At 43.9% G+C, this 20,191-nt stretch overlaps 1 protein-coding gene and 1 long non-coding RNA gene across 2 annotated transcripts in view; both read right to left on the reverse strand.

The window, feature by feature from the left end:
* The window catches only part of TMEM132C (transmembrane protein 132C), a 982,344-nt gene that overhangs the window by 819,750 nt on the left and 142,403 nt on the right, over positions 1–20,191 (reverse strand). The gene's annotated exons all lie outside the window — the stretch shown is intronic.
* LOC141060729 (uncharacterized) lies at positions 7,679–9,294 on the reverse strand. The gene is made up of 2 exons (XR_012222756.1): positions 8,502–9,294; positions 7,679–8,339 (listed from the first exon to the last, which is right to left on the reverse strand). It is a non-coding gene; the product is annotated as an uncharacterized lncRNA (long non-coding RNA).

The following is a 20,191-nucleotide window of genomic DNA, read 5'->3' on the forward strand; positions in this document are numbered from 1 at the left end:
TGTGAACGAGGTGAGTGTGACCTGAGCGTAAGTGCGAACTGTGGTAAGTGTGTGACTTGAGATTCAGTGAAGAGGTGTTTGGAAAACCTGTAACAAATACCTGTGTGAGTTGCTGAATTGTAGGTTGCTGAGTGCTTTCTACCTGTTCAATTTTTGGGGGGCTTGCTTAACCTATTTTTTCTCTCTACAGGGTTAATCTCCTTTTTTACTATCTGTGTTTTTAATGGTTAACTATATTGCATTTAATCTTGAGGTGTAACTATATTCACAAGGGGTTAATTAAGGGTGGGAGTTCATAAATAAAGGTTTATAAGGGGCAGCTGGGTTTGGCTCAACTCCTTTTGGAAGTGCATTGAGCAGCAGGGGTGTACTGGTAAAAGGGAAAAAAAAATATTTTAAATCTTCTGCCTGAGCGAGTGTGAACGAGCTGAGTGTGACCTGAGCGTAAGTGCGAACTGTGGTAAGTGTGTGACTTGAGATTCAGTGACTTTGGATTCAGGGAGTTTCCAAGGGAGGTATTACTGAATTGCTGTTATATTTTATTAATACTTTTTATTTATCTTTGCTTAACTTATTGTCTGGTGCAATCCCCATTAGGATGTGCTCCACTATTGCCAATGCCATCCAGTGCACGTCTTGCCGCATGTATGAAATCCTTGAACAGCCGGTCGAGGGTGCATACTGCTGTGCAAGATGTGAGCACATTGTGCATTTGGAAGCCCAGATGCTGGATCTAAATGTGCAGCTGGCAACACTGAGATCCATAGACAATATGGAAAGGAGTCTTCTGCTCACTGAGCAGATGCTCAATGGGATAGATGAGGGGGGATGCTAGGTTGGAGCTGCAGGACAATGAAGCAGCTAGCTGGGTGACAGTTAGAAGACGGGGTAGAGGGAAGAGCACCAGGGAGGCTAGTCCTGATCTGGCACACCCCAATAAGTTTGCTATGTTGGCAGATGAGGGGAGTGTTAGTGCAGGAATAGCACTGCTGCAGCAAGGCTTGTCCTCTGAAAGCCGGAGGAGTGTCTGCTCCAGTAAGGGGTGAAATAGGAGAGCAGGGCAGGCCAGACAGGTTCTGGTAGTGGGGGACTCAATTATTAGGGGAACAGATAGGGCAATCTGTCACAAAGACAGAGATCATCGAACGGTGTGCTGCCTACCTGGCGCTCGAGTCCGACACATCACTGATTGGGTTGACAGATTACTGGGAGGGGCTGGTGAGTATCCAGCGGTCATGGCGCACATTGGCACAAATGACAAAGTTAGAGGTAGGTGGAAGGTCCTTAAAGATGATTTCAGGGAATCAGGCTGTAAGCTTAAAGCAAGGACCTCCAAGGTGGTATTTTCAGAAATACTTCCTGTACCACGTGCCACGCCAGAGAGGCAACGGGAGATTAGGGAGGTTAATAAGTGGCTCAGGAATTGGTGTAGGAAGGAGGGGTTTGGGTTCCTGCAGAACAGGGCCAACTTCTCAGTTGGCTACAGGTTTTACGCTAGGGACGGGCTGCACCTCAATAGGGAGGGTTGTTGTGAGCTCATTTTCTCGTTCACCTTTGATGTCCGATGAACTCCCTCTGCTGGTGAAAGGAGGTGGTGAAACTGATTTGGATGGGAGAAACCTGTCATCTGAACAGGTGGATTGCGATTGGACATCCGGAATCTCTGAGTGGATATAAGGCTGCCGACACCCTGTAAGGTTGCTGGTGATTTCTCTGCTCTGACCTCTGGCCTTCAGTTCAGTTCCTGTCTTCTGAAAGCTAAGTTTTGCTCTGTTATTGTTCCATGAGATTTTGTCTGATTTGCTTAGTTTTGTGTTCAGCCAGCCCAGGCTGGGGCTTTGCTGAATTTCCATTTTGTCCCTGATCGGTTAAATCTCTTTTGCTCTGTCTTCAGAATATATCGGAGTGCTGATATAGGGATTTTGAAGTCTAGTAACTTCAGGGCCGTTTTTCTTATCAGACGTGTTGGGACATTTTTGGTAGGGTTTTTGCGGATTGCAGCTAGCATCTTCTCTGTCCTTTCCTATCTAGTTAGTTGGGCCCCATCGTTTGCTCTGCCTGTCTTTCTTTCTGTGTTTGTGTTTTCATCTGTTTTCACCGACAATACATGTTGGGGGCTGTCTATTGCTTTGGGGTCTGCTCTGGGGCAGTTTAGATTTCCCCTTTCTTTCTTTAGGCTTATTTAGCTCTCCGGCTGTGACAAGGTGTCTAGGATCACCGTAGGAACACTCCACGGCTACTGATTGTGTGAATAGGATCAGGGGTCTGCAATCCGTTAGCTACCAACCTCTCCGGTTTTCTGGACTTAGTTTGCATTTTTGTTTTTTCCTCCTCTGGTGACTCATTCATAACAGAATCACCAGCCATACCACAGGGTACTCAACAGCAGGAAAGAATTGTAAAAAAAAAGTGTCAGAATTTTTTTTTATGTATATTTTTTCCTCTTTTTCTCTGGGGCCGTAGGAGGAATTTTTTCTTAATGGAGATTAAGCAATTGTCTGATCGTGTGTAGCAGCTAACTGCTGAAGTACAGGGAATTTCTGCCTATCTTGCTCATTCACATGCTGCTGAACCAAAGATCCCTACTCCTGATGTGTTTTTTGGGGATCGGTCTAAATTTTTGAATTTTAAGAATAATTGTAAATTATTTCTTGCCTTGAAGCCTAGCTCATCGGGGAGCTCTGTGCAGCAGGTTAAAATTGTCATCTCTTTGCTGCGCGGCGATCCCCAGGATTGGGCGTTTTCTTTGACACCTGATGATCCTATTCTAACTAATGTGGACACATTTTTTCAAGCCTTGGGGTTCTTGTATGATGAACCTAATGCTATTGATCAAGCTGAAAAAGCCCTGTTGGCATTGAGCCAGGGTCAGGATTCTGCAGAGTTGTACTGTCAAAAATTCCAAAAGTGGGCGGGCCTTACTACCTGGAATGATGGTGCCTTGGCAGCTCTCTTTCGGAAGGGCTTGTCAGAAACTGTAAAAGATACTATGGTGGGATTTCCTGTTCCCTCTGGTCTTGACGATTCTATGTCATTAGCCATTCAGGTTGATCAGCGTTTACGTGAATGTAAAATTACATGAGAAATGTTGCCAAATGTCTGAACCTATGCAATGTGATAGAGTTTTTTCTAGGGCGCAATGTCAGGAGTTCAGAAGGCGCAATAAGCTGTGTTTTTTCTGTGGAGATGCCTCTCATATTATTTCTGTCTGCCCTAAACAAGAGAAACGTTTTGCACACACATTTGCTGTGGGTGGTGTACAACTTAAGTTTCTTCTGGCAAATACTCTGATCTGCTCCCTGTCCACATTTTCCACTAAGGCTTTTGTGGATTCAGGAGTGGCTCTGAATCTGATGGACTTCGATTTTGCTAAACGTTGTGAGTTTCCTATGACACCTCTGCGGACGCCTATCCCTTTGAGGGGTATTGATGCTACTCCTTTGGCGAAGAATAAACCTCAGTTTTGGACCCAGGTGGTAATGCGGGTCGCCCCAGACCATCAAGAAAATTGCAGATTTTTGGTGTTGCATAATTTGCATGATACCATTGTTCTGGGGTTTCCCTGGTTGCAAATCCATAATCCAGTTTTGGATTGGAAATCTGTGTCTGTGGTGAGTTGGGGTTGTCAGTGTGCTCTTAGTGATGCTCCTGTTTTCTCCACCTCTCCCCAGTCGCATGATGTTCCTGACTATTTGGCTGATTTTTATGATGTATTTAGTGAGAATAAGTCTGTGTCTTTGCCTCCTCATAGGAGTTATGACTGTGCAATTGAGCTGAGCCCTGGGTGTAAAGGTCGACTTTTCAATTTATCTGTACCCGAGCACGAGGCTATGCGATCTTATATTAAGGAGTCGTTGGAGAAGGGTCATATTAGACCATCCTCTTCACCCTTGGGTGCTGGGTTTTTTTTCGTGGCCAAGAAGGATGGTTCATTAAGGCCTTGTATTGACTATCGTTCCCTCAACAAAATTACTGTTAAATATCAGTATCCGTTACCCCTGATTTCTGATCTATTCTTCAGAGTTAAAGGTGCTTGCTGGTTTACCAAGCTTGACCTCAGGGGGGCGTATAATCTTATTCGCATTAAGCATGGGGATGAATGGAAGACGGCGTTTAATACTCCGGAGGGACATTTTGAGTACCTGGTGATGCCTTTTGGGCTCACTAATGTCCGTTCTGTCTTCCAGTGCTTCATGAATGATATTTTCCGGGACTTTGTGGATAAATTTTTGATCATCTATCTGGATGATATTTTGATCTTTTCCAGGGATTGGGACTCTCATGTGGAACATGTTCGGACTGTGTTCCGGATTTTGAGGGAGAATTCCCTGTATGTTAAGGGATCGAAATGCCTTTTTGGTGTACAGAGGATTTCATTTTTGGGATTTATTTTGTCTCCGTCAACTATTGAAATGGACCCGGCCAAGGTACAGGCCATTTATGATTGAGTTCAGCCCACTTCTTTGAAGGCCCTCCAGAAGTTTTTGGGTTTTGCTAATTTTTATTGTAAATTTATAGCTAATTTTTCTGGTATTGCCAAACCATTGACTGATTTGACTAAGAAGGGTGCTGATGTGCTGAATTGGTCTCCAGAGGCTGTTTCTTCCTTTCAGGAGCTGAAGCGGAGGCTCACTTCTGCTCCAGCTTTTGCGGCAACCTGATGTCTCACTCCCGTTTCAGGTAGAGGTGGACGCTTCTGAGATTGGTGCAGGAGCTGTTTTGTCCCAAAAAGATCCGGTAACATCTAAAATGAATCCCTGTGCTTTCTTTTCCCGAAAGTTCTCCCCATCTGAACGCAACTATGATGTGGGGAAACGGGAACTGTTAGCCATGAAATGGGCATTTGAGGAGTGGAGACATTGGTTGGAGGGAACTAGACATCAAGTCGTGGTCCTCACTGACCACAAGAATTTGATTTACCTTGAGTCGGCCAAACACTTGAATCCTAGACAGGCTAGGTGGGCCTTGTTTTTCACATGTTTTGATTTTGTGGTCTCTTTTCTTCCAGGCACTAAGAATGTCAGGGCAGACGCCCTCTCTAGGAGTTTCTTAGCTGATTCTCCTATTGTGACCAAGCCTGCTACCATCTTAGGTGAGGGGGTAGTTCTTTCTGCCATCTCGCCTGATTTGAGACGTGCTCTGGAAGAGTTTCAGGAGGAGAAACCTGAGCGTTGTCCCATTGGAAAATTGTATGTTCCTGACCAGTGGAGAAAGAAAGTAATGTTTGAAGTTCAATGCTCCGCATTGGCTGGTCATCCAGGTATTTTTGGTACTAGAGATTTGGTGAGTCGGTCTTTTTGGTGGCCTGCCATATCTCGTGATGTCAGGAATTTTGTGCAGTCCTGTGGGACTTGCTCCCGGTCTAAACCTTGTTCTTGCTCTAGTGGGTTGTTGATGCCTTTGCCGGTGCCCAGGAGGCCATGGACCCATATTTCAATGGATTTTATTTCTGATCTGTCTGTCTCTCAGAGAATGACTGTTATCTGGGTGATTTGTGATAGAGTCTCTAAGATGGACCATCTTGTACCACTCCCTAAGTTGCCATCTTCCTCAGAGTTGGTGCCCTTGTTTTTGCAACAGTTGGCTCGCTTGCATGGGATTCCTGAGAACATTGTATCTGACAGAGGAGGTCAGTTTGTCTCTAGATTTTGGAGGACGTTTTGTTCCAAGCTGGGAATTCAGTTGTCCTTCTCCTCTGCGTTTCACCCTCAGACCAATGGGCAGACGGAGAGAACAAACCAGACTTTGGAGTCTTATTTGAGATGTTTTATCTCTGCTGATCAGGATGATTGGGTCTCATTTTTGCCCTTGGCCGAATTTGCTTTAAATAATAGACCTAGTTCTGCCACTTTGATGTCACCTTTTTTTTGTAACTTTGGGTTTCATCCTCGATTCTCTTCAGGGCAGGTGGAGCCTTCTGCCTGCCCAGGTGTTGACACTGTGGTGGAGAGAATGCACCAGATTTGGGACCAAGTGGTGGATAAGTTGTCTCTCTCCCAGGAAAAGGCCCAGCGGTTTTCCAACCGGCATAGGACCATTGGTCCCCGATTTAAGGTGGGTGATATGGTTTGGTTGTCATCAATGAATATCTCTATGAAGGTGGCTTCTCCAAAGTTTAAACCTAGATTTTTTGGACCTTACAAGATTTTGGAGATTCTTAATCCGGTCTCTTTTCGATTAGCTCTTCCTCTTACATTTAAGATCCATAACGTGTTTCATAAGTCTCTGTTAAAGAGGTTTGTTGAGCCAGTAGTTCCTGTGGTGGCACCTCCTGACCCTGTATTGGTTGAAGGTAATGTGGAATATGTGGTTGAGAAGATACTGGATTCTCGTCTGGCTAGACGGAGACTCCAGTATTTGGTTAAGTGGAAGGGTTATGGCCAGGAGGATAATTCTTGGGTCTCTGCCTCTGATATTCATGCCGAAAGATTGGTTCGTGCTTTTCTTCGGGCCCATCCTGATCGGCCTGGTGGCGTGGATGAGGGTTCGGTGACCCCTCCTCAAGGGGGAGGTACTGTTGTGAGCTCATTTTCTCGTTCACCTTTGATGTCCGATGAACTCCCTCTGCTGGTGAAAGGAGGTGGTGAAATTGATTTGGATGGGAGAAACCTGTCATCTGAACAGGTGGATTGCGATTGGACATCCGGAATCTCTGAGTGGATATAAGGCTGCTGACGCCCTGTAAGTTGCTGGTGATTTCTCTGCTCTGAGCTCTGACCTCCAGTTCAGTTCCTGTCTTCTGAAAGCTAAGTTTTGCTCTGTTATTGTTCCATGAGATTTTGTCTGATTTGCTTAGTTTTGTGTTCAGCCAGCCCCGGCTGGGGCTTTGCTGAATTTCCATTTTGTCCCTGATCGGTTAAATCTCTTTTGCTCTGTCTTCAGAATATATCGGAGTGCTGATATAGGGATTTTGAAGTCTAGTGACTTCAGGGCCATTTTTCTTATCAGACGTGTTGGGACATTTTTGGTAGGGTTTTTGCGGATTGCAGCTAGCATCTTTTCTGTCCTTTCCTATCTAGTTAGTTGGGCCCCATCATTTGCTCTGCCTGTCTTTCTGTCTGTGTTTGTGTTTTCATCTGTTTTCACCGACAATACATGTTGGGGGCTGTCTATTGCTTTGGGGTCTGCTCTGGGACAGTTTAGATTTCCCCTTTCTTTCTTTAGGCTTATTTAGCTCTCCGGCTGTGACGAGGTGTCTAGGATCACCGTAGGAACACTCCACGGCTACTGATTGTGTGAATAGGATCAGGGGTCTGCAATCCGTTAGCTACCAACCTCTCCGGTTTTCTGGACTTAGCTTGCATTTTTGTTTTTTCCTCCTCCGGTGACTCATTCATAACAGAGGGTGCAGCTGTGCAGGGGGAGAAAATGGCTAGAAGGTTGGAGGAGTGTTTAAACTAGGGACGGGGGGGAGGGTATTCCTTTTATAGGAGGGGAAGACAGTGCAGATAAAGACCTGGGCGCAGATAATGAAATTGGGGGTGGGGGAGGCATGGGGGGTGGGGTTGGAACAGTTAACCCTCCGTCAGGCGCAATATAGATTCTCCTCAGTTCATGCGCAATGTGCCTGACAAGCACAGGTCAGAAAACCACCTATAGTAGCTATATATTTCAATTTCAGGACTATAGAAGTAGTCAGTGACCTTCATAGGAATGTATTAAAAGAGATTACACCAAATCAGATGCAAAAAAAAACATTTATTAACCATAAACTTATTAAAACTAAAAGTACCACTTTTCGGTAGTACCGCCAAATAGGCTCCAGTTATCTTTACTTAACTATTGCTTAAATATAAAATTATGGAAAAAAACTTAAAGGATATTGCACTTAGATGTTACTTAATTATTTTCTACTCATCTTCAGTGGTTTCAATTGCAGCAGAAGCAGCACAGGTACACTTAGAAAAGCAAGGCTGGCAGACGAAAGTTGCATGGGAAAGGCAGATTGATTCTTTACATATTTTGCAGTCATATTTAGAAAGCCTTCTGAAACCAGATACAAATGAGCAGGTAGTACAACTGCGTCTTTTAGAAGGTGGTAGAGTCGGTGTTTGTTCTGGAACGTCCTTGGGACGTCCTTTGTATTTTTATCTTTGCCCAAATAATAAGCTAGATCTGTGTCTGTTTCCTCTGTATCAGTGTCATCACCATCCTGCTCTGTTCCAGAATCAGTGTTACATTCTGCTACCTCATCTTCAGATGAAATGTCACTAGATTCCTCTAAATCCTCAGTTACTGCTGGTTCTTCCTCATCATCTTCTAACCAAAAAATCTTCATTTTTTCTAAATGAAGGGGTTTAGATGAATCATACTGTTTTCTGGCCATTGCAGCAGAAAATCTGAAGCAAGAGAGAAAGAGTATGTGTTAGGGCGCAATGTGCCTTAGAAGCCACCCTCCTTTTGTCTAAGAAAACAGTACTTATGTACACTAACTTAGCATTAATCCTTCATAAAACAAGCTAAATACACAATCGTGATGAATAAAAAAAGAAAATACTAACCTTTCAATTTGTGTTGAAATCAGGCGCAATGTGCCTGAGAAGCCAAAGTGTTGATATCTGCTCACTAGAAGGTCTGCTGAGTCACTGTGATATCAGGTTTCACAGAGCCTGTAGAGTCAGGAGATAACTAGGAGGGGTGGGGTTTTCTGATAAGTGGGCAAGGAGAGAGAAGTGAAACTAATTACTGTGTGCCTGTCAGATCTATTGCGCCTGACGGAGGGTTAATAATTTAAGAAAGAATAGAGGTACAGAGAGATACATAAAGTGCATGTATACTAATGCCAGAAGCCTCGCCAACAAAATGGAGGAATTTGAGTTAATGTTGTTGGAACATAATTATGACATGGTGGGGATATCTGAGACATGGCTGGACGAGAGCCATGACTGGGCGGTTAATTTACAGGGCTATAGTCTGTTCAGAAATGACCGTACAAATAAACGAGGGGGGGCGTGTGTTTATATGTAAAAACATCCTTAAAACCCATCCTTCGTGATAATATATGAATCTAATGAAAATGTAGAGTCCCTGTGGGTAGAGATAAGGGGAGGGGGGAAAAATAATAAATTACTGATAGGGGTTTGTTATAAGTCTCCAAAAATAATGGAAGCACCAGAGATTATCCTCATAAAGCAAATAGATGAAGCAGCGACTCAAGGAGAAGTCATTATTATGGGGGACTTCAACTACCCTGAAATACATGGGGGAACCGAAACCTGCAGTTCCAGCAAAGGTAATAGGTTTTTGACAACTATGAGAGACAATTACCTTTCACAACTGGTTCAGGACCCAACAAGAGGGGGGGGGCACTGCTAGACCTAATATTAACCAACAGGCCAGACCGCATATCAAATGTAAGGGTTGGGGGTCACTTGAGTAATAGTGATTACAAATTAATAAGTTTTCATGTATCCTTTAATAAGATGTGTAGTAGAGGGGTTAAAAGGACACTAAACTTCAGGAAAGCAAATTTCCAATGGATGAGAGATGATCTTGGTGCAATTAACTGGGACGATATCCTGAGACATAAAAATACACAAAGAAAATGGGAGATGTTTATTAGCATCCTGAATAGGACCTGTGCACAGTATATACCGTACGGGAATAAACATGCGAGAAATAGGAGGAAACCACTATGGCTAAATAGAGCTGTAAGGGGTGCAATAAGAGATAAAAATAAAGTATTTAGAGAATTAAAGCAAGTAGGTAGTGATGAGGCATTAACTAAATACAGAAGATTAAATAAATTCTGTAAAAAGCAAATCAAAACAACAAAGATTGAGACAGAGAGACTCATTGCCGGAGAAAGTAAAAATAATCCCAAAATATTCTTTAACTACATAAACAGTAAGAAACTAAAAAATAATAGTGTTGGTCCCCTTAAAAATAGTCTGGGTGAAATGGTGGATGAGGATGTGGAAAAAGCCAATATGCTAAATGACTTTTTTTCAACAGTATTTACACAAGAAAATCTCATGACGGATAATATGATCAGGAATAAAAATTCTCCATTAAATGTCACCTGCTTAACCCAGCAGGAAGTACGGTGGCGTCTAAAAATCACTAAAATTGACAAATCCCCGGGACCCGTATGGGATACACCCCCAATTATTGCAGGAATTAAGCACAGTCTTACATAGACCATTATTTTTAATCTTTAAAGATTCCATAATAACAGGGTCTGTACCACAAGACTGGCATATAGCAAATGTGGTGCCAATATTCAAAAAGGGGACAAAAACTGAACTCAGAAATTATAGGCCAGTAAGTTTAACCTCAACTATGGGTAAAATCCTGGAGGGTTTTCTAAGAGATACTATACTGGAGTATCTGGAGAAGAATAACCTCATGACCCAATATCAACATGGGTTTACAAGGGACCGTTCCTGTCAGACTAATCTGATAAGCTTTTATGAAGATGTAAGTTCTGGACTGGACCAAGGGAATGCAGTGGACGTGGTGTACATGGACTTTTCAAAAGCTTTTGATACAGTGCCACACAAAAGGTTGATACATAAAATGAGAACAATGGGGATAGGGGAAAATATGTGTAGGTGGGTTAAGAGCTGGCTCAGGGATAGGAAACAAATGGTGGTTTTTAATGGAGCACACTCGGACTGGGTCACAGTTAGCAGTGGGGTACCACAGGGGTCAGTTTTGGGCCCACTTCTTTTTAACATATTTATTAATGACCTTGTAGGGGGCATAGAGAGTAGAATTTCAATATTTGCAGATGACACTAAACTCTGCAGGGTAATCAATACAGAGGAGGACAATTTTATATTACAGGAGGATTTATGTAACCTTGAAGCTTGAGCTGATAAATGGCAAATGAGCTTTAATGGGGATAAATGTAAGGTCATGCACTTGGGTAGAATGAATAAGATGTATAATTAAGTGCTTAATTGTAAAACACTGAGCAAAACTGTCACTGAAAAAGACCTGGGTGTATGGGTGGACTACAAACTCACATTTAGTGGCCAGTGTCAGGCAGCTGCTGCAAAGGCAAATAAAATAATGGGATGCATTAAAAAAGGCATAGATGCTCATGAGGAGAACATAATTTTACCTCTATATAAGTCACTAGTGCGACCACACTTAGAATACTGTGTACATTTCTGGTCTCCGGTGTATAAGAAAGACATAGCTGAACTGGAGTGGGTGCAGAGAAGAGCAACCAAGGTTATTAGGGAACTAGGGGGTCTGCAATACCAAGACAGGTTATTACACTTGGGGTTATTTAGTTTGGACAATCAAAGGCTTAGGGGTGATCTTATTACAATGTATAAATATATGCGGGGACAATACAAAGACCTTTCTAATGATCTTTTTACTCTTAGACCTGTGACGGGGACAAGAGGGCATCCTCTACGTCTGGAGGAAAGAAGGTTTAAGCATACTCACAGATGTGGATTCTTTACTGTAAGAGCAGTGAGACTATGGAACTCTCTGCCATATGATGTAATGAGTGATTCCCTACTAAAATTTAAGAAGGGACTGGATGCCTTTCTTGAAAAGTATAATATTACAGGGTATATACACTAGTTTCCTTAATATTGCGTTGATCCAGGGAGCTAGTCTGATTGCCGTATGTGGAGTCGGGAAGGAATTTTTTTTCCCCAATGTGAAGCTTACTGTTTGCCACATGGGTTTTTTTTGCCTTCCTCTGGATCAACGAGTTAGGGCAGGTTAGGACAGGATATGGGTTGAACTAGATGGACTTAAAGTCTCCCTTCAACCTTAATAACTATGTTACTATGTTACTATTGCGCTATTTTGTCTCCCTTTTCTTCGAAATATGCAGTGTAGGACAGACTAAGTGCAACACAAAGGGATAAGGGAAGGGGAACCAAACACTAGGGACGGGGAAGTGGAGACCCCTACACTGAGCTAACGTCACCATGTCTGTCCTACTGCCCTATATAGGATCCGCACCGATCGCAGAGCAGTATACTTGTGTGACCCTGCACCGAGAAGGACAGGATGAACGCTAGACAATCCCATTAACACCAAAGACAGTAAGGATAAATGAAACCAGCGGGACAAGGGGGCACTTAGCTTGAGTACACTCAGAGAGAAACGTTGATGCCCTCCTAACTCCAAAAGGACACTAGCAAACTGCTACAGCTCCAAGCTTCAACAAAGAAGTGAAAATAGGAAATATCACCTGCAACTCCCAACAGGAAGTTGGGAGTTATAAACACCAAGGTGTGGCCATTAGCACCGGGGGATGTAACCATTAGTCTGCAAAGCAAACAACTGCGACCTTCTGCAGACAGATGCAGTGAAACGGTCTGCACCCTCTGACACATCTGTGACACTAAGCATGCATAAAGACACCCAGGAGAGAAGCATGTCACATTCATGTATAATACTTTTGGTGCAGAATAAATAATGCAGCCAGTCAGGAGGACATTAATCTGGTGCTAAGATTAGATTGGGATGTCCTGTGAAAAATACATATTTTAATGAAAAGATCTTGGAACAATAATAAGTTACACAATTGGATGTGTTAAAAAATTTTCCTGTGCTAAAATAACCTTATAAATGTAACTCTGATATATACTGTTATTTGCTGTGTCCGACCAAGCAGAGCTTCTCCATTTTATGATCAGCACAAAACTCAGCTGCAAGCCAGGATAGTGGAGAATAAGTCAACTGTGATAAGTGAGTATACAGCAGAAACAGCAAGGGCTCACAGCTGCTCCTTTCTAAGGTAACACATTTCCCTGCCTTAGCTGACACATTTGCCAGCCTGAAGTAACATAGGAGTGAGTGTTTCTGCAGTATCTGCAATGATCTGAGTTTATACAGTGGGGCAAAAAAGTATTTAGTCAGTCAGCAATAGTGCAAGTTCCACCACTTAAAAAGATGAGAGGCGTCTGTAATTTACATCATAGGTAGACCTCAACTATGGGAGACAAACTGAGAAAAAAAAATCCAGAAAATCACATTGTCTGTTTTTTTTTTCATTTTATTTGCATATTATGGTGGAAAATAAGTATTTGGTCAGAAACAAGCAATCAAGATTTCTGGCTCTCACAGACCTGTAACTTCTTCTTTAAGAGTCTCCTCTTTCCTCCACTCATTACCTGTAGTAATGGCACCTGTTTAAACTTGTTATCAGTATAAAAAGACACCTGTGCACACCCTCAAACAGTCTGACTCCAAACTCCACTATGGTGAAGACCAAAGAGCTGTCAAAGGACACCAGAAACAAAATTGTAGCCCTGCACCAGGCTGGGAAGACTGAATCTGCAATAGCCAACCAGCTTGGAGTGAAGAAATCAACTGTGGGAGCAATAATTAGAAAATGGAAGACATACAAGACCACTGATAATCTCCCTCGATCTGGTGCTCCACGCAAAATCCCACCCCGTGGGGTCAGAATGATCACAAGAACGGTGAGCAAAAATCCCAGAACCACGCGGGGGGGACCTAGTGAATGAACTGCAGAGAGCTGGGACCAATGTAACAAGGCCTACCATAAGTAACACACTACGCCACCATGGACTCAGATCCTGCAGTGCCAGACGTGTCCCACTGCTTAAGCCTGTACATGTCCGGGCCCGTCTGAAGTTTGCTAGAGAGCATTTGGATGATCCAGAGGAGTTTTGGGAGAATGTCCTATGGTCTGATGAAACCAAACTGGAACTGTTTGGCAGAAACACAACTTGTCGTGTTTGGAGGAAAAAGAATACTGAGTTGCATCCATCAAACACCATACCTACTGTAAAGCATGGTGGTGGAAACATCATGCTTTGGGGCTGTTTCTCTGCAAAGGGGCCAGGACGACTGATCCGGATACATGAAAGAATGAATGGGGCCATGTATCGTGAGATTTTGAGTGCAAACCTCCTTCCATCAGCAAGGGCATTGAAGATGAAACGTGGCTGGGTCTTTCAACATGACAATGATCCAAAGCACACCGCCAGGGCAACGAAGGAGTGGCTTCGTAAGAAGCATTTCAAGGTCCTGGAGTGGCCTAACCAGTCTCCAGATCTCAACCCTATAGAAAACCTTTGGAGGGAGTTGAAAGTCCGTGTTGCCAAGCGAAAAGCCAAAAACATCACTGCTCTAGAGGAGATCTGCATGGAGGAATGGGCCAACATACCAACAACAGTGTGTGGCAACCTTGTGAAGACTTACAGAAAACGTTTGACCTCTGTCATTGCCAACAAAGGATATATCACAAAGTCTTGAGATGAAATTTTGTTTCTGACCAAATACTTATTTTCCACCATAATATGCAAATAAAATGAAAAAAAAACAGACAATGTGATTTTCTGGATTTTTTTTTCTCAGTTTGTCTCCCATAGTTGAGGTCTACCTATGATGTAAATTACAGACGCCTCTCATCTTTTTAAGTGGTGGAACTTGCACTATTGCTGACTGACTAAATACTTTTTTGCCCCACTGTATGTAACTGACTTGATTTATGATTTCTGTCACGATCTCCACTGTTTTTGTCTTTTTCTTATTTTGTGTCAGGGCTATCAGTCTATGCTGGGTCTGTGCTGCAATCACCTGTGTTCATTTTCCTTAATCAGGCTTCTACTTAAGCATGCTAGTACCTTCTCAAGTGTCAGTCGTACACTTGCTGCTGCTTGTGTAACATTGATCCCTTTGTGTTCTGTGCCTGATGCAGCTTAACTTGATTCTCTTCCTGGACTCAGACCCTTTGCTTGTGATCTGACTTCCCTTGTGCCTGCTGGAATTGTGTTGGGTATTTCCTGGTTGCGTATGCATAATCCGATTATTGACTGGAATCAGACAGATATTTTCAAATGGGTTCCTTATTGTATTGAAAAATGTCTTAAACATGTGCATGTTTGTCCCGTTAGTCTGGAGGGTATTCCGGAACAGACTTCGGAGATGTTTTTTTTCGGAAAAAGAGTCTGAGACATTACCTCCTCACTGCCCCTATGACTGTGCAATTAATCTCATTCCTAATGCCAAATTACCCAAGGCTTGTTTGTATAACTTGTCTGGCCCTGAGCGGTCAGCCATGAAAGTGTATATTAGTGAGAGTTTATGAAAAGGTCATATTCGCCCTTCCTCATCGCCGGTAGCTGCCTGATTCTTTTTTGTTAAAAAGAAAGATGGAGGTCTTCATCCCTGCCTAGAGTTCCAAGAATTATATAAAATTACTGCTAAAAATATTTATCTGCTTCCACTTATCCCCGATCTATATAATCAACTTTCCGGGGCCAAATGGTTTTCCAAACTGGATCTTAGAGGGGCATATAATTTGATACAGATTCGTGAGAGTGATGAGTGGAAGACAACATTTTTAATGTCTGAAGGTCTCTTTGAAAATCTTGTCATGCCTTTTGGTCTAAAGAATGCACCTGCAGTTTTTCAAAATTTTATGAATGATATTTTTTCTGATTATATTGGGAGTTTATTGTGGTTTATTTGGATGACATTCTGATTTTTTCACCTGACCTGGATTCACATTATAAACAGGTCCGTTTGGTTTTGCAAAGGTCGAGCGATAATTGTTTGTTCACTAAAATTGAAAAATGTACCCTTTCTGTTCAAGAAATACCATTTTTTGGGTTTCATTGTGTCAACCTTTGGGTTTAAGATGGATCCTGGGAAAGTTCAGGCCATCATTGATTGGATTCAATCCAGCGACCTTAAGGCTCTGCAGTGCTTTTTAAGGTTCGCAAATTATTACAGAAAATTTAGTAGAGGATTTTCTCAGACCATCAAGCCTCAACACTCGTAAAGGGGCGGAGCTAAAGGTTTGGTCACCGGAAGCGGTTGGGGCTTTTGAAAATTTGAAGAAATATTTTATGTCTGCTCCTGTTCTTGTGCAACCAGACCTCTGGAGGCCGCTAATTGTGGAGGTAGATGCTTTTGAGGTCAGGGTGGGGGTTGTATTGTGTCAAGGTCCTGAGACTTTAACTAATCTTCTCTCAAAAATTTTCTCCTGCTGAGAGAAACTATGATGTGGGTAATCGGGGGTTGCTTGCGGTCAAGTTAGCTTTTGAAGAGTGGAGGCATTTTTTGGAGGGAGCTGTTCATTCAGTCACCGTGGTGATAGTGTAAGGGAGTGAGATATGAAGTCTTTCTTGCTTCCCTTCCTCGGATTGTCCCTCCTATGTTATTGCATATATATGTAGCTAAGTAATAATATTTATGATAAACGTCTGTGGTACTGCTGCATAGAAAACATGTATTATCGCTCGTCTTTAATGGTACTGCCACATGTATCTGTTACCATTGTGTAGAAAGCTGTAACATATTGTCTTGTGTTTCTTTATTATATTATTGTATAATATAGTGTACCTGTTGTGTATATACAGTCAGGGAAAGTTAGTGCATCCTTTTAGGGACATTAGAGGAGGGCACTTTAGTATATAGCTTACATAGTCATAAGTAAATATAGTTCTGTTACAGGCCACTAGATGGGGGCATACTAGTGGGCTCTATAGGTATAGCTGATAGGATGTTCATAAAGGGTTAAGTGTAAGAGGCTGCGGGGTATTTAAGCAGGAACCTCGTAGCAAGTTAGGTAAGATGGGGCCAGGGTGCCCTGGTGTCCACATGGACTACAGGCCTGGACAGCTTGGCAGCCACGCAATGTTGAAGCACTGCATCCCATGTTACCCAAGGTCACTGTGTGTCAAAGCAGTGGGCCAGTACAGAAACGGAAGGATGTGTCGACTTGTTGCCCGGGCCAATGCTTTTAGGGCAGGAGTCTGCTGGACAGCTGAAGTGAAGGGAGCTGGAGCTTTGACAAGTTCGATACAGATGGGCTGGATGCTTTACTAGAGGTAACCAAACCTGGTGGCTGATGATTTCGAGTCTGGGTTGAAACAGGCAAAGGAATTGTCATCCTGGCGAGGTTAGGCCAGGAAGGAACTGGGGAGCAGTCTAGGATGGTCCAGTCCGGTCATGTACTGCACAGAAGTGACATCCAGAAAGGGAAAGATGAGGAAACAAGCAAATGTCAACATGTACTAACTGTGGATGTAACATGTGAAGTACTCAGTAAAGAAAGTGTTAAAGTTAATTTGGACTGTATCTCCATTGATGGGGGTCTCCTGAGGGACCATTATTGCCTGGGGAGTGCCCAGACGAAGCCGATCCTGGAGATGCAGGTATGCAGAAGAGAAGAGTACATTTTCCTATAGGGGAAGGACTGGATGTCATGATCCCAGTGTGGGTTGGACCCGCACGCTTGGGGTTAATGTCTGGAACCAGTGCTGGTGGACCTGCACTTCTGGGGTTAAATGTTATGATCTCAGTGCAGGCTCTTACCTGCACACCTGGGGCTAATTATTGTGGACTCTCCTTGGTTCTGGGAAAGCTTTTTATAGCTTCAGGAAGCTCCAATCCTCGTCAGCTATACTTTCGCCCTTGGCAGAGTGTGTTGACCCCTGAGTGTGTTTGTGCCGTGTTCTTGTTTGCCTAATACTTTGGTTTCGACTTGGTCTGTTCTCTGGATACTGCTTGTTGGATTCTGCTTGGTACCTTCTATGTCTGTTTGGCTTTGACCGCTGCCTGGCCCCAACTATCCGTTCTGTCTCATCCCTGGTACTTTACTGCTATCTCTGTGTATGACCCCCATTTGTCTGACCTGAGCATTCCTGTACTTGTCTCCTGCCGATCTCTGGCAGCAGGATGCTAAGCCCCGCCCCTTGCAGTCACATGACCATAGGTCCTTCACTGCTTGCTAACTTTAGCGTCTCCAGGTCCTGTTTGTCTGAACTTCCCAGCCATATCACACCCCGGGCCCCCCTGCAGTGTGGGTGAGTTCCTGCTCAGCGGTGGCTGCACGCCGGCGCTGACAGGACCATGACATTACAACTGACCATTAAGTTTTTGGGGTTTTTTTGTGCAGAGAATTATGGATCCCATACAGTCTCTGGCTGAACAGATGAAAAATCTGAGTCAGATGTTTCAGGGTTTATCTCTGGAGCAGCAAGCTCTTGCTCGTTCTCAGCAGCAGGTTTCTGAGTGCGGAGGGCTTTATCTGCTGGGTCTCTGGGGGCTGGGGCGAGTGATGTTGTTCTGGTGTCCCCAGAACCACCTGTTAAACTGCCTGACTTCTTTTCTGGGAACAAAAAGGAGTTCAGGATCTTCATGGAGGGTTGCAAACTTTTTTTTTGTTTGAGACCACGTTCCTCTGGAGATGAAAGCCAGAAGGTGGGGGTCATTATGTCCTTATTAAGAGGGTCCCCACAAGCTTGGGCTTTTTCCCTTCCTCCCACTGCCCCTGAGTGTCAGTGCATTTTTTGAGGCCCTCGGGCACATATATGATGAGCCGGACCGAGTACGATTGGCAGAGGACATGGTGATGAGTGTCTGTCAGGGGAAACACTTGGTTGAGTGGTTTTGTACTGAATTCCGCCACTGGGCCACAGAGGTCTCTTGGGACGCCGCCGCCGCACATCGAGGACTCTTTCGCAGGGGCTTGTCCGAATGGCTGTAGAATGCCTTGGCGTTACATCCCCTACCTAACTCTCTCGAGGACACCATGACCCAGGCCATCCGGATGGACTGCAGGTTGCGGGCCGCGGGGGGGATGCAGGTGGAGACTCCATTGTTCACCAGTGGAAAGGAGACTGTCTCTGAGCTCATGGACGTAGGCGCTCTCTGCCTGAAAGATAAGGAGAGAAAACGCCGGAGGGAAAAGCATTTATGCTTCTACTGCGGTAAAACGGGACATTGGAAAAGGGAGTGTCTTGACTGCCCATCCTTGACCCGGTCAGCGGGAAACGACTAGATCAGGGTAGTCAGCGGGGAGACTACTCAGACCCTCAGGTACCCTTTTCCTCATTTTCTAAGGTTTTGCTTCATGTGGAACGGTTAGTGGATGGTTGTTCTTTTTCCTCTACAGCCTTCGTGGACTGTGGGTCATCCATCAATCTTATTGACTCCCAATTGGTCACACGCTTCAAGATAGGGACAGCTAGGCTCAAGGTTCCGATCAAGGTGGTGGCCATTGACTCCTCCCCCCTCACTAAAGAGGGAATTCTCTTTATGTCTGATTTGTTTTTGCTCAGAGTGGGCGCTACTTATGTGGAAAACTTAAGTTGTTTGGTTCTGGACAATCTACCAGCAGGGTTGGTGTTGGGCATGCCCTGGTTACAACGCCATAACCCAGTTATTAACTGGAAAACAGGGGAGATTGTTCAATGGGGGTTTAATGATTCTAAGTTATGTGATAAATCTGCACTGCTGGTTGAACCTGTTAAATCTGTGTCTTTGTCATCTGTCGAGCTGGAAGGTATTCCAGAGTACCTGAAAGACTTCGAAGATGTATTCTCTGAAAGCGAGGCCGAGACGCTGCCGCCACATAGACCCTTTGACTGCGCTATCAAGCTAGTCCCGGGGGCTAAATTGCCTAAAGCCCGTCTGTTTAATTTATCTGGCCCTGAGCGCTTAGCTATGAAGGATTACATTGCTGAGAGTCTTCGCAAGGGACACATACGTCCCTCAGTATCACCTGTGGCGGCAGGTTTTTTTTTTTGGTAAAGAAAAAAGATGGTGGTTTACGTCTCTGTCTCGATTTTCGTGAGCTTAATAAGATTACTCTACGGAATATACACCCCCTTCCGTTGATTCCCGATTTGTGTAACCAACTATCAGGGACAAAATGGCTCCCTAAACTGGATCTTCGGGGGGCATATAATTTGATAAGGGTCCGGGAGGAGGGTGAATGGAAAACGCCATTCCTCACGTCCGAGGGAGTGTTTGAAAATTTAGTCATGCCGTTTGGTCTTACCAATGCCCACACCATATTTCAGAATTTCATCAACGTAGTATTCTTGGATCTCATTGGTCGTTTTGTTGTTATCTATTTAGATCATATTTTGATATACTCCTCTGACAGTCATTCTCATCTGAAACATGTACGAACCGTTCTCCAAAGACTGAGGGAAAATCATCTGTTTGCCAAATTGGAGAAATGTGTGCTTTTTTGTTCAGGAATTGTCTTTTTTGGGATTAATTGTGTCCTGTGAGGGTTTTCGCATGGACCCCAAGAAGGTGCAGGCCACTGCGGATTGGGTGCAACCCGGAGATCTTAAGGGTCTTCAGCGCTTCTTGGGGTTCGCCAATTATTACCGCAAATTTATTCGGGGGTTTTCGCAGGTGGTCAAACCACTCACAGATCTAACATGCAAAGGTGTGGATGTGAGAAATTGGTCCTCGCTCGCAAAAGAGGCCTTATGTC

This window comes from Dendrobates tinctorius, unplaced genomic scaffold (genome assembly GCF_039654945.1).
Source record: "Dendrobates tinctorius isolate UK_male_01 unplaced genomic scaffold, ASM3965494v1 ptg000243l, whole genome shotgun sequence".
In the NCBI taxonomy this organism is placed as follows: domain Eukaryota; kingdom Metazoa; phylum Chordata; class Amphibia; order Anura; family Dendrobatidae; genus Dendrobates; species Dendrobates tinctorius.